Genomic DNA, 13,539 nt, shown 5'->3' with positions numbered 1-13,539 from the left:
CTATCTCTTTAATTTAGGTTTGAGATACTACTATGCAATACTAACCTTTGTTTTAGGGTATGAGGCTAATTTTTCATAGCACAAGCTCTCACCTCTTTGGCATTTCCTTAATTCTGGGTTAAGAAATATAAGACTTAAGTTTCTAATAAAATGAAACTAAAAAAAAGAAATCAATTTCTCAAAGCTTTAAATCCTAAAATATGATAGATTGGAGTTACTTTTGAGCTTCTCATAATGTTTTGCTTCCTATTCTTCGTCCTTTGTCCTCTAGAAATATTTGTTCTAATTTGTGTCAATCCAATATGAAATTCTAAAATCACATTTATCTCAAATTTTGAAATCCTAAAAATATTTTTTCACTGATTTAATCAAGAATAATCTTAGGAGATTCACCTCTCTTGGAAGTCATTAATTATAAGGGCTTGCCTTTATAGAAAACATATACCCCAGATTATAATAAACCTTTTATAACTCATCAAGATAGAAGAAAATCTTTGGGAATCTAGACATTTTTGTTAAAACTCTATTTTTGTTCTTGAATCCATTATAGATTGTCATTTCTATCTTTCAAGATGATATGTTATTCTCTATGTTATATTGATTACAAAAATAAAAATTTCAAAGCCTTATTTTTGTTCTCGAACTCGTTATTGAATATCATTTTAATCTTTTGAGATTGTATGATATTCTATATATAATATTTGATGATAAAAATAGAAAATTTCAATTCATGTGATTTCTTTTTTTTTTAGTCTCATCAAACCACATAATTTTGAGTGTAAACATGCAAAATCAAAGACTTTGGATCTTCTAATCAAAGCGCCAAAGTTTTCAATTTTATTTAAGTTTTTAATTTGGGCTCATTTGAACTTGGATTGGCTAAATTTTGGTGTCCTTAGGTTTATCTTGTTAAGATGCTCAATTTGGCTATAAGTTTACTAAAATAGGTAAATCAAATCAATTAGTTAAACATACATATAATTTACTAAATTAAATGAGTTCATTACTAGAGATGAGTTCATTTTAAATGGCTAAATGATAGTAGTACGATCACCTAGAGAAGTCACTATAATTATTCTCTTTAATTTTTCTTTAACTATTTCACTTTATTTTAATGGGTCGAGTATGAGTCACCCTTTATAATGGTTGAATGATGAATGCAATTTTGATTGAATGAATATAGTATGTATTCAATCTTTTCTTTTAGTTGATGTATTAATATCTAATATGACTATAGATAATTTTTTGAATAAAAAATATTAGAATAATTATCACATATCTTAAAATGCAATATTAAAATTCAAACTATATAATTTGAAAAGATGAACATTGAATGAGGATGTGACATGACTTTAATACCACCATCCTTTGAAACTACAAGTCAAAATGAATTCTTTACACTTTGTTATTCCATTAAGACTTTACAACTTCCATCCCCTTAATGTTTTATATTTCTTCTTCAATGGATGCCAATGAAAAAAGTAATGACGCCTTTTATGTTTACTTATTATCTTCTCCCATAAAGCTATTAAAGCGAGCTTAAATTTGATAGATCTAATGTGCATTTTTTATAAATCCTACCAAGTTCACATAGTGAAGTAAGGTGAGCACCTAAACACCATCATATAGATTGAACTTTTTTGCTACCAAAATAAGTTCAAAGTCAACATTTGCTTCCCTTTGTGCCAATAGCTCATAAATATTTTGAACTTTTTGATGATGAATAGTTCTTTTTAGTATAATGACTCTACTCTATTATATGAGGAAAAAGAAATTCTCATGGTCAATATTTTATAATGTGCAACACAACGAAGAGAGAGAGGGGGAGGGGGTTGTATCTTTAAAACTTATGAATTTTTTCCTTACTCAACTGCAAAAATTTCCTCTAGGACTTTCTCTAGGAAAAAAGGATAGCACTGTATATCCATAGAAAGGCTATAAACATCTTAGGACACATCTTGGTTGTTTTAGGAGGTAAGTAGATTCATTAAAACCAAACCCTAGGTTTAAACCATAGAAACTCTAAAAAAAATTATGATTGACCTAAATACTCAAACCTGATGATTTACTCTCAACATTAATTTTAAATGACTTCTAATTCATTTTATTATCATTTGGACCCATTCCCATTTATGGTTAAGTCCCTTTAATTAAGGGTGGCAAAATTATCAAATTCCCCTAGGGTGTCCTACATGGGCTCCTTAGGCCTAAACTCTTGGACAAACATTATATTTGATTTCAAATGATCCTACAACCATTATAAAAACATTTTGAATTAGTCCCTACCCTTGTTCAACAACTTTTACCATAAAAGGGTAAAATTACCAATTTAAGCTTATGGGATTTTCCCTAGTACCCATAGGACTAAACTTTAGATTTTATATTCATATTGATTTTAATAACTATAAAGCCCATTAGAGTCATTTTTGACAATTGGTCAATTTTTTTGACCAAAAAAAATCTAAAATTATCAAAATGCCCTAGGCTTAACCTAATGACCCAAACTAAACCTGAAAACACTATATTTGGCTTGACCAATTCAAACCCATATTTTGGTCATTTATAGTCAATATTAACTTTTTGTCAATCCACTTGATGAAGATCAATATTGGTTGATCAAAATTACCAAAATACTCTTATACCCTAACCCTTGGGTGAACCTAGGTCAAATCCAATCTTTTGACCATTGGCTTAAGTTAGATTGATTTAAAATTTCTTATAGATTAGTTTGAATCACCCTAAGCATTTGGTTAACCCCTATTGGGCATAAGTTGACCCAAAATCCAATATTTAAATACTCTTATAAACTTATCTTAAGTATCCTAAGTCAATCCCCTCCAGTCTATCATAAGGTTATCTTCAAATGACTCAAACCTATCTTAGGATTACCATAATACCAAACTAATAAATAGTTAAACATAGTTAACCATGGTTAGATTAAATTACTCTCATACCCTTTGTAGGATAAAACTTATCCACCAAACATAATACAAATGCATTAAACCTTGGCCTAAGGACCATAAGACTTTTCCCTAGCTCCCCTAGCCAACTCTAACCCTTGGACTAACACATATGAGGCAAATATGCTAACCAAAATTGACATATGATACCCAAAAATGTAATTCAATTTAATCCAGTCCAGATTAACCTATACTAAAGCCTTCTCCCATTAATTAGAATATGATAAAAGCTCTCCCAACCCAGTGAAACAAGCTATTTTTTGTGTAACCCTAGATCTACGCAAGTGTATATATTGCGTCAATTAATAAAGTAGTAAGTAAAGTATCATTCCCGTGAGGATAGGATATACCCTAAGATAACTCTAGTATTATTTATATGAATTACTTAATTTATCTTATCAGTAGAACTATAAGGGTGTGCTAATGAAAGTCTTCAGCTAAGTATTAAAATAAAAATCCTATGTCTAAGTGAATCTGAGCCTATGATAGTTTAGAAATCATGAATGCAAATATAGATCTCCTATATTGAAGTTGTGAATCAGAGCATTAAGACTCCTCATCTCTGTCGAGATTGTTGGTGTTTATAGCCAATATTTCTCTCAATTACAATGACAGCATCTCTTTAAGATTCCAAGCTTTATCTACCATATATTTATATATGGAAAACTAATTTTTAATCCTCTAATTATTTTAATTATGCCTCCACCGAAAATGTAGATCACACTAAATTTTAACTTTATGCAAGGCCTCTATACAAACTAATTAAAGTTGGGAGAATTTGAAAACAACATAGCATTTTAATTATTCAAAGATATACTCTTATGCAAACACTATTCTAAATCTATCACAAGCCCAGAGATTTATTTTAGCCAACCATGGACATTAAAATAAGAAAAAATTATTCATTTAAGTATAAAACAAAATTAGAAGAGGAAAGTTGAGGATATATATCACTAGGAGATTCTTTACAACATGATTAAAAACTATTCTTACCACTATAATTCACTTCCTTGACTTGTACTCATTTTCACACTCCCTCTAAACTATATCTTAAACTAATTACAAATGAAGAAATGTTCAACCACCTCACAAATTCAGCCAAAACTATTTATATTTAATATAAATAACTAACTCAGGCACTATAATACTGATAGTAATAGTGCTATGGAACTGATAAAATGAACTAATGTTGTGTGCACTCATGAAGTCCACCACTACGGTGGTTTGACTGAATCGATGTGTCTCTTCCATATGGTAACCAAATTAACTGTTATGCCATGTTGCTTAGGCAATTTGGTGCTATAGTTCCCTGATTAGCACTGTGACATTGCATGCAAACTAGCATTGCTTATCCTTTGCTATGACACCTTGTTCTTTATCTTTTTTGTTTGGGTGGAATTCCATTGCACTCCAAAGTTTGGCGGCATGGTGCTGGGATATTTTTCCCAATTTGGTTGCTTTTTTAGTTAGTTTTACCTGCTTAAAATAATAAAATGAAGCCTTTTCATAGTAAAAGAGGATAACAAAATTATAATAAAAATTTCACTGACAAATTCTCCCAAAGTTAAACCATTACTTGTCATCAAGTAATCTTATGCACTTTCTAATAGTTGATCATATTTTTGTTAAATTATAACCCTGAATTTAAAAAATTAAGAAAACACTAACTTAATGATGTTAATTATAATATTTTATGGTTAAAAACTTTAATTAATGCAACCACTTACATCCAACCACTAACAAGCATCCTAACAATTCATCTCAACTAGTATTACTATAAAAGCTAGCTCCTAAATGTGTAGATAAGAAACTGGACTAACATAATTTTGATTGATGATCTTAGATTTAAGAAAAAATTCATATTCATTTAATCTTCCAATCCAATTATAAGTTTCATTTTGTATTACAATTCTTACAATTTCCCTTAGCTTAAATGTTTCATAGATTGCTTAGGTGGAGTCAAACTTTAAGGTACAAATTTTTGATATCTCAGTACTTAACATATTATTTGCTTTTTCATTTCTTTACTTTAATTTTTTATTTTTCTTTTCATTTTCATTTTTTTTTCTTTTTTTATACTTCTCTCAAGTACTTTTTAGTGATGTTGAATATATGTTTGTCCCTACTCTTATGGTAACCTATATTTTTAAGGATTAGAAAAAAAAAATTAAAAAATAAAAAATAAATAAATAAAGGGTTTAGATTTCAATAATTACATGCTTCTAAAGGGCTTTTTAATTAATCTAAATATTATATTTTCACTAAATCTCAAATAATTTAATCCTAAAGTAATTAGCCAAGTGGTTAAGTGTGGTTTAGGAGTTATTTTTTTAATTATTAGCCTTAATGAATTTCATTAGTTATTATTAAGGTTTCTTAATTGATGTTGTTTTCCATTATATTAAATTAATCACCTTAAGTTTGGTATTTTTCTTATTTTTTATTTAATTCCAAAGTTTGTAATTTTAGAAATTTTAAGATATAATCTTAAATATAATTACGACTATATGTAGAACAAGTAAGAAACTTAAAGATTGTAATATGGGATAATAACTAATTTTTTATTAACATAACATCAAGCCACATATATTTCAAAGTAAATTAAAAATTAAATAAAAAAAGAAAACATATGTGAAATAAAATATAAATACAAATATAAAATAAGAACAAAAATAATATATCATTTTTTACTCCTCATCCTCTTCTTTGTTCTACTCATCCTCTTCTTTTTTCTACTGTTGCTACTATCTTGGGTTGCCACTTATAAGGTTCATCGGTAGGGGTTATAAGGAATACCAACTAGCCTAGATTCTTGAACAACTAATAGTTCATGAACATCCCAATTAATACTTCATTAAACAATGAAGCATATTGATAATGTTATTGTTGAATGTCCATTATATAATCTACTTAGTGGATCATACCCCACTGCCACTATCTACTTTCATATAACTGTGCATCCACTACAGGAAAAATGTCATTTTTTGCGGTCATTTTCATCAGAAAAATGGCTAAAATCAGTCAAAAATTAGCATTTATGGCGGATTTCCGACGAAACTTATTTTGATGGTAAAACACGTAATGAAAAAGACCTTCCGGAGTTAAATAATGCGTCAAAAATATTTCCGGCAGATTTCCGAAGAAAAATTGGTGGAAAATATATTTTCGATGGATTATTTTTGCGACTGAAAACAAGCAAAAAACAAAAAATCTGTCACAACCCAAGCAGCCAGCCTGTTGCCCTCAGGCCAGCCCATACACCTCATCTTAGCCCACCCCCGTCTAGATAATGTTATTGTTGCATGTCCATTATATAATCTACTTAGTGGATCATACCCTACTGCCACTATCTACTTTCATATAACTATGCATCCACTACAAAAAAATGTCATTTTTCGGCGGTCATTTTCGTAAAAAAAAGTGGCTAAAATTCGTCAAAAATTAGCATTTCAAACGGATTTCTGGCGAAAATTATTCTGATGATAAAACACGTGATGTAAAAGACCTTCCAGCGTTAAATAATGCTTAAGAAATATTTCTGGCATATTTTCGAAGAAAAATTCTTCGAAAATATATTTCAGGCAGAATATTTTTGCGCCTGAAAATAAGCAAAAAATAAAAAATCTATCACAACTGAGCAGTCAGCCCGCTGTCCTCAGGCCAGCCCATACACCTCATCTTAGCCCACCCCCGTCTAAATAACCGGACCAGCCCCCCAAAGTGAGTTATTATTAAGGTTTCTTAATTGATGTTATCTTCCATTATATTAAATTAATCACCTTAAGTTTTATATTTTTTTTAATTCCAAAGTTTGTAATTTTAGCAATTTTTAGATATAATCTCAAATATAATTAGGACTACATGTAGACAAGTAATAAACTTAAAGTTTGTAATATGGGATAATAACTAATTTTTTATTAACATAACATCAAGCCACATATATTTCAAAGTAAATTAAAAATTAAATAAAGAAAGAAAACATATATGAAATAAAAATATAAAAATAAGAACAAAAATAATATATCATTTTTTACTTCTCATTCTCTTCTTTTTTCTACTCATCCTCTTCTTTTTTCTACTATTGCTACTATCTTGAGCTGCCACTTATAAGGCTCATCGATAGGGGTTATAAGGAATACCAGCTAGCCTAGATTATGGAACAACTAATAGTTCATGAACATCCCAATTAATACTTCATTAAACAATGAAGCATATTTATAATGTTATTATTGCAGTCCATTATATAATCTACTTAGTGGATCAAACACCACTGCCACTATCTACTTTCATATAACTATGCATCCACTACAGGAAAAATGTCATTTTTTGGTGGTCATTTTCGTTAGAAAATGGCTAAAATCCATCAAAAATTAGCATTTCAGATGGATTTCTGGTGAAAATTATTCTAATGGTAAAACACGTGATGAAAAAGACCTTCCGGTGTTAAATAATGCATCGAAAATATTTCCGACAGATTTTCGAAGAAAACTTCGTCGGAAATATATTTCCGGCGGATTCTTTTTGCACGTGAAAATAAGCAAAAAATAAAAAATATGTCACAACCCGAGCAGCCAGCCCATTGCCCTCAGGCCAGCCCATACACCTCATCTTAGCCCACCCCCATCTAGATAATGTTATTGTTGCATGTCCATTATATAATCTACTTAGTGGATCATACCCCATAGCCACTATCTACTTTCATATAATTGTGCATCTACTACAGCAAAAAAACATCATTTTTTGGAGGTCATTTTCATCAGAAAAGTGGCTAAAATCTATCAAAAATTAGCATTTTCGGCAAATTTCTAGCAAAAATTATTATGATGGTAAAACACGTGATGGAAAAGGCCTTCCAGCGTTAAATAATGCGTCAAAAATATTTCCAGTATATTTTCGAAGAAAAATTTGTCGAAAATATATTTCAGGTGGATTATTTTTGCACCTGAAAATAAGTAAAAAAATAAAAAATCTATCACAACTGAGCAGCCAGCCCGATGCCCTCAGGCCAACCCATACACCTCAACTTAGCCCACCCCAGTCTAGCTAACCCGACCAGCCCCCCAAAGCCAACCCACGCGCCCCACACAACCCGCCTGGTGACTTCTGACTTGACTGGCCTGCCCAACCAACAAGCAATGCGGGCGCCTGCGTCGGGGTTCGAACCCTTGCCATTTGGTCTTTGCTCTGCCCCAACCATTAGGCTAAAGAAGGAAAGCTATTTAAAAGTATTATTTTTTTATATTTAAATTAAAACTAAAAACTAAAAATCTAAAATAAAAATAATATTTATATTAAAATTAAAACTAATTAATTATAACATAATTTTAAAAATATATTATTATATTATAACATAATTTTAAAATATATTATTATATTGCAACATAAATAATTTAATTAGATAATATGTTACTAAATTATTTAACTTAAATTAATAAAATAAATAAATATAAATATTTATTACAGTGATTTTTTAAACATATTTAATTTTCATTGGAAATCCGCCCAAAATTTCGTCGAAAATACCATCGAAATTAAATTCATCGAAAAGCCAATCGAAAAATATGAGGGAACTTCGTCGGAAATCCGCTGTAAAGTATGTCAAATTTATTTCCACCAGAATTTCTGTCGGAAATTAGCTATTTTCCTGTACTGATCCCAGTAACCTGCGCTTCTTAAGGTCAGAGACCTGATCTCCTAGTATCTTGGGGACTCTAGGCATGGGCTGGCTATGCTAACTACGATAACTACACCCTCTCTTACTTCCCTAGTGGCAATCTTAAAGAATAAAATTTTATTCTTTGTAAGTACATAAGTGGGAAGAATTGCACTTCCTTAGATTCCCCTAAGACCCTAGCATGTATATCTAGAGAATACATAAGGGAAGGGCACCCAAATCCTATTGAGGTGGTGTCTCAAATCATATACAAAGGAGAGTGATAGATAAATTAACCTACGTCAATAGTATGACCCATATGAATTGCATAATTCAGAATGGCTCAATCTTTTGTCACGTCACTAATGTTGGAGCTTAGAATTAATCTCGCTGAGATGAAATAATGCTAAGCTTCAGATAACTAGGTGAGTGTAAAGGTGATAAAGTTAACTATCTTTTTCTCCCTAATTTTTCATTGGGCACCAAAATGGTGGACAATCAAAACTCTAGAGATTTATTTAAGATATATGTAACATTGACAAAAGTGGTGAAATCATCAAAATTATAATTAGGAGTGCAATAAAATTATTAATGGATACATTATCAAAAGGTACCGACTTACCCCCAACAAAAGTCAAGTATCCTTAACTTACCCCTCAATGGAGACAACACATGTAGTAGGTTCAAAAAATAAATTCTCCCAATTCATATTTACAATCATGTCTTCTAAGGTCCCCTCAAGACTCCTAAATACACAATTAAGGATAAGCTTCTTATACACAATGGAATTTATATATTGTTCTTCACCATATGAGTTCATAAAGCATTTCTTGCAATGGGAGGATGAGGAATGCAATACCTTCTTTTCAATTATAATTTTTTAGTCCATTTGCATAGTTTGGAAGTGAGCATATACTTGGGATTGCACACTATAAAAGAATGATATTGGGTGAAATGAAAAACTCAACCCACATTGCCTATATAAAATGATTAGCACAACGGTGCTGAGTGATGGAGCATTGAGGTGTTAGGTCAGTCAAAATGGTTAGATTGGTCAAGGATGGTATAACTACTAAAGTGTTTGGGTCAAATGATACCGCCATGTTATACTTTAGAACTTAGAGTTATAAGTTTTGGTTTGGTCCACCACCGTGGCTCTCGCACATGTAAGTGGCGTGCTGCTCGAAGAGACCTCCATAGTGATGATTCAAATACCTCAATAATTATTTAAAATAGGCACTATAGTGAGTGTCATGGTGCCATGTTTCTCTAGTTAATTGATAATTTCTTGAGAGCATAAAGATGTGATACACATAGTCTGGTGCTATGACACTATGCAGTCGATCTAGCCAAGAGGCATTATGTTCCCATGGCATTGTAACATTTAATTAATTTGTCAAATTCTAGAGGGCATGATGCTTTACTGTTGGATTCCTATGATGCTACAGTGTCGTGTTACAATGGAGCTTAAGGGCTCAACATTATGATGCTTGACCAAATTTTTCCATTTTTGTAACAAACACATGACAAAGGCAAACGAAGTAAACTCTTGACTTACACATTATCAATACACACATAAGTTACATATACAATCATAAATAGATTTGGGTTGCCTCTTATTCATCACTAAGTTTTTAGTCTTTATCCAGACTATACTAATCATCCTATCTAGAATGAGTCAACTCTACTGAACTCCTAAGGTGATCTATGTACCATCCCAAGTATGGATTCATTCTTTGACCACTGGCTTTAAAATTTTGAGTGGTATTACTGTCCTTAATTTCTACAGCTTCATAAGGATAAATCTTGACAATAGTGAATGGTCCTGACCACTAAGATTCTAATTTCCTAAGAAATTATTATTATATTGAATTGCATATCCAAGCTCAAATTCCTTCCTAACATGTTTACGGTCATGCCACTTTTAAAAAGAATCATTTTTAAATTCATCTAACTCATTCAGATGCATTGGTCATTTCTCCTAATTATCATTCTTGAGATTGTAGTTTAATTCTTTTACCACCAAATCTACTTTATGTTTCAACTATAAGGGTAAGTGACAAGCTTTTCAAAAGATCAACATATAGGGAGATATTCTAATTGGGTTTTTGAATGTAGTCATATAAGCCCAAAGTGCATCATCCAATCTCAAGGCCCATTCCTTCCTAGTTAGGCTCACACTCTTCTCTAAAATCCTCTTTATCTCCCTATTGCCTATTTTAGCTTGGCCACTTGTTTGTGGATGATAACTAGTTGCTATAATATATTTAATTTAATATTTTAAAATTTAGAGTATCCACTCTCTTAGAATAAAAATGACTCCCCCATTACTAATGATGACTCTATATACTCCAAATCTTAAAAATATATTTTTCTTTAAAACATTAATCACTACCTAAGCATCAATTTTGGGTGTTGTCACTTCCTCAATCCACTTGAAGAATAATTAACTACCATCAATATATATTTATTCCCAAAAGATTGAATAAATTGACCCATGGAGTCTACTCTCCAAACACAAAAATCTTAAATTCTAGCATATAATTTGGGGGCATTTCATATCTCTTTGAAATATTGCCTACCCTTTAACACTTATCACATCTTTTGACATATTCATTTACATATATAAGCAAGGTAGGCTAGTAAAATCCATATTGAAAGATCTTAGAAGTAGTTCTAAATTTTCTAAAATTCTCTCCATTCTCTAAGTCATGACATGACATGATCATTTCAAACTCCTCTTATGGGATACATCTCCTAATAATTTGTTACATTTCCTAAATAAGTATGGCTCATCCCAGAAGTAAAATTTAGCATCATGCATAATTAACTTGGGTTGCATTTAAAGTCCTTCTAGTATAGTATATGATATGAAATTTTCTATCTCTTATTTACCCTAAAAGCTCCAACAACATAATCACTAGCATCGATCACACTAGATTTAAAAATGAAATGTTCAATTATGTGAAATAATAATAGGTGAAATGATTAGATATTATTTCAAAATATTAAAATCTTTAAGTTATGCATCACCAAATTCAAGAGGGACATCTTTTTAAAGTAAAGGCTTGGTTATTTTTTAAAAATGCCCAATGAATCTCCTATAAAAACCAGCATATCATAAAAATATTCTCATTCCCTTAACAAAAGTGGGTAGTGGTAGATTTTCAATGACATGAACTTTTTCCCTATCCACTTCTAAGCCTCTCTCTAAAAATTTTGTCCTAGAACTATTCCTTCTTCTATCATGGATTGATATTTTTTTCCACTTTAGCACTAAATTTATTTCTACATATCTTCTTAAAATAATAGATAAATGCTCCCAAGAACAATCAAAAGTTGTACCAAAAAATAGAAAAATCTTCCATAAAGATCTCAATGTCCTGCTCAATTAATTTTTTTTAAAAAAAAGATATCATACACCTCTAAAATGTAGCAGGGACATTGCATAATCTAAAATTCATTCTTCTAAATGCAAATGCTCCTTAAGGAATGGTGAATGTAGTCTTTTCTTGGTCTTTTGGTGCTATAGGAATCTAGTGGTATCTTGAATATCCATCTAGGAAGTAGTAAAAAGAGTGTCATGCTAACCTATCAAGCATTTGATCAATAAATGGCAATGGAAAATGGTCCTTTCAAGTACCTTTGTACAATTTCCTATATTTTATGCCTATCCTCCAACCTGTATCTGTCATAGTAGGTATCAACTCATTTCTCTCATTGAATATTATAGTCAAGACTCCCTTCTTTGAAACACAATGTAAGTCAAATTAGTTGTTTCAAAAGAAAAAGAATTATTTAATTTTATTTTATTTTTGAAATAACTTGCTCACATCTTGTATTGGATTGTGTACTAAATTTGTTTAATACATAAATTATTAATTAGCTCATCATATAGTTAATAATTCATTTCCATTGAAAAAAATTCACAAATTTTAAAGACATGGTAATTCACTGCCTCCCCCACTCCTTTTAGGTGTACAACACATTATTATTGATATCAGACTGGTTACTTATTCAATAGGTTTTATCACCTTAAGTTGATATATTATGGAACAAATAGGAAATATGGATACCTTGAAAGGGTATTCCATTACCCATCCACCATAATTTGATAACATTCTCTTTAACTTCAAAAAAATTCTATAAGGCTACATTTATACAAACTATGGACTATAGAATGTGAATTCAACTAGGATACACTCCATCTCAAATATTTGAAAGTAGAAAGAATTTTAAAATCCCATATTTAGTTGATGGACAATCCGTGAAAGTGAATCTTAATAAAAAAATTCTAAATATTTAAATTATTTATTTTGTATTAAAATCAAAAGACTACATGCATGTCCTTTACTTTCAAAGTGGTAATAAATTTGGGAAAGATTGTGTATTACTTATGAAGGTACCAATAGAGTTAAAAAAATTCAAATGAATATACTTTTAAATGATTAGAAACTATTTCATATGAAGTAAAATGAGAGCATCTTTGCCATATACACATAGTTACAATAATTATTATGTATTCATGCATTCTTGCTTTAGGGAGGGAATTTTCAAATTTTGGAAAAGAATAAAATTTTGTAATATTATTCTAAGAGTTAAACATGATTTCCAAGTCATGATTAGAATAAAAAAAAGGTGGAATACATATTCAAGAAAATATAAAGGAATAAAGAAATAATGCACTGACTTTTAGAGATGCTCATACATCATCTAAAGCGTTTCTACATGCATCATCTTCTTCTAAGAAGAAGAAGTTTAAATTTGATAGGCAACTTCATTCATTTTCTGTTATAACTTGTAACATAGGTGGCATGATATAACACATTATAAAAATGTGTCTACATAGATATATACACACAAACACATGTTATGTGAAATATTGTATATGTGTTACTTTATGTATTATGTGTTTGTGTGTAAGGA

Source organism: Dendrobium catenatum, unplaced genomic scaffold (genome assembly GCF_001605985.2).
Source record: "Dendrobium catenatum unplaced genomic scaffold, ASM160598v2 fragScaff_scaffold_1338, whole genome shotgun sequence".
Lineage (NCBI taxonomy): Eukaryota > Viridiplantae > Streptophyta > Magnoliopsida > Asparagales > Orchidaceae > Dendrobium > Dendrobium catenatum.
This window is presented reverse-complemented; position numbering follows the sequence as displayed.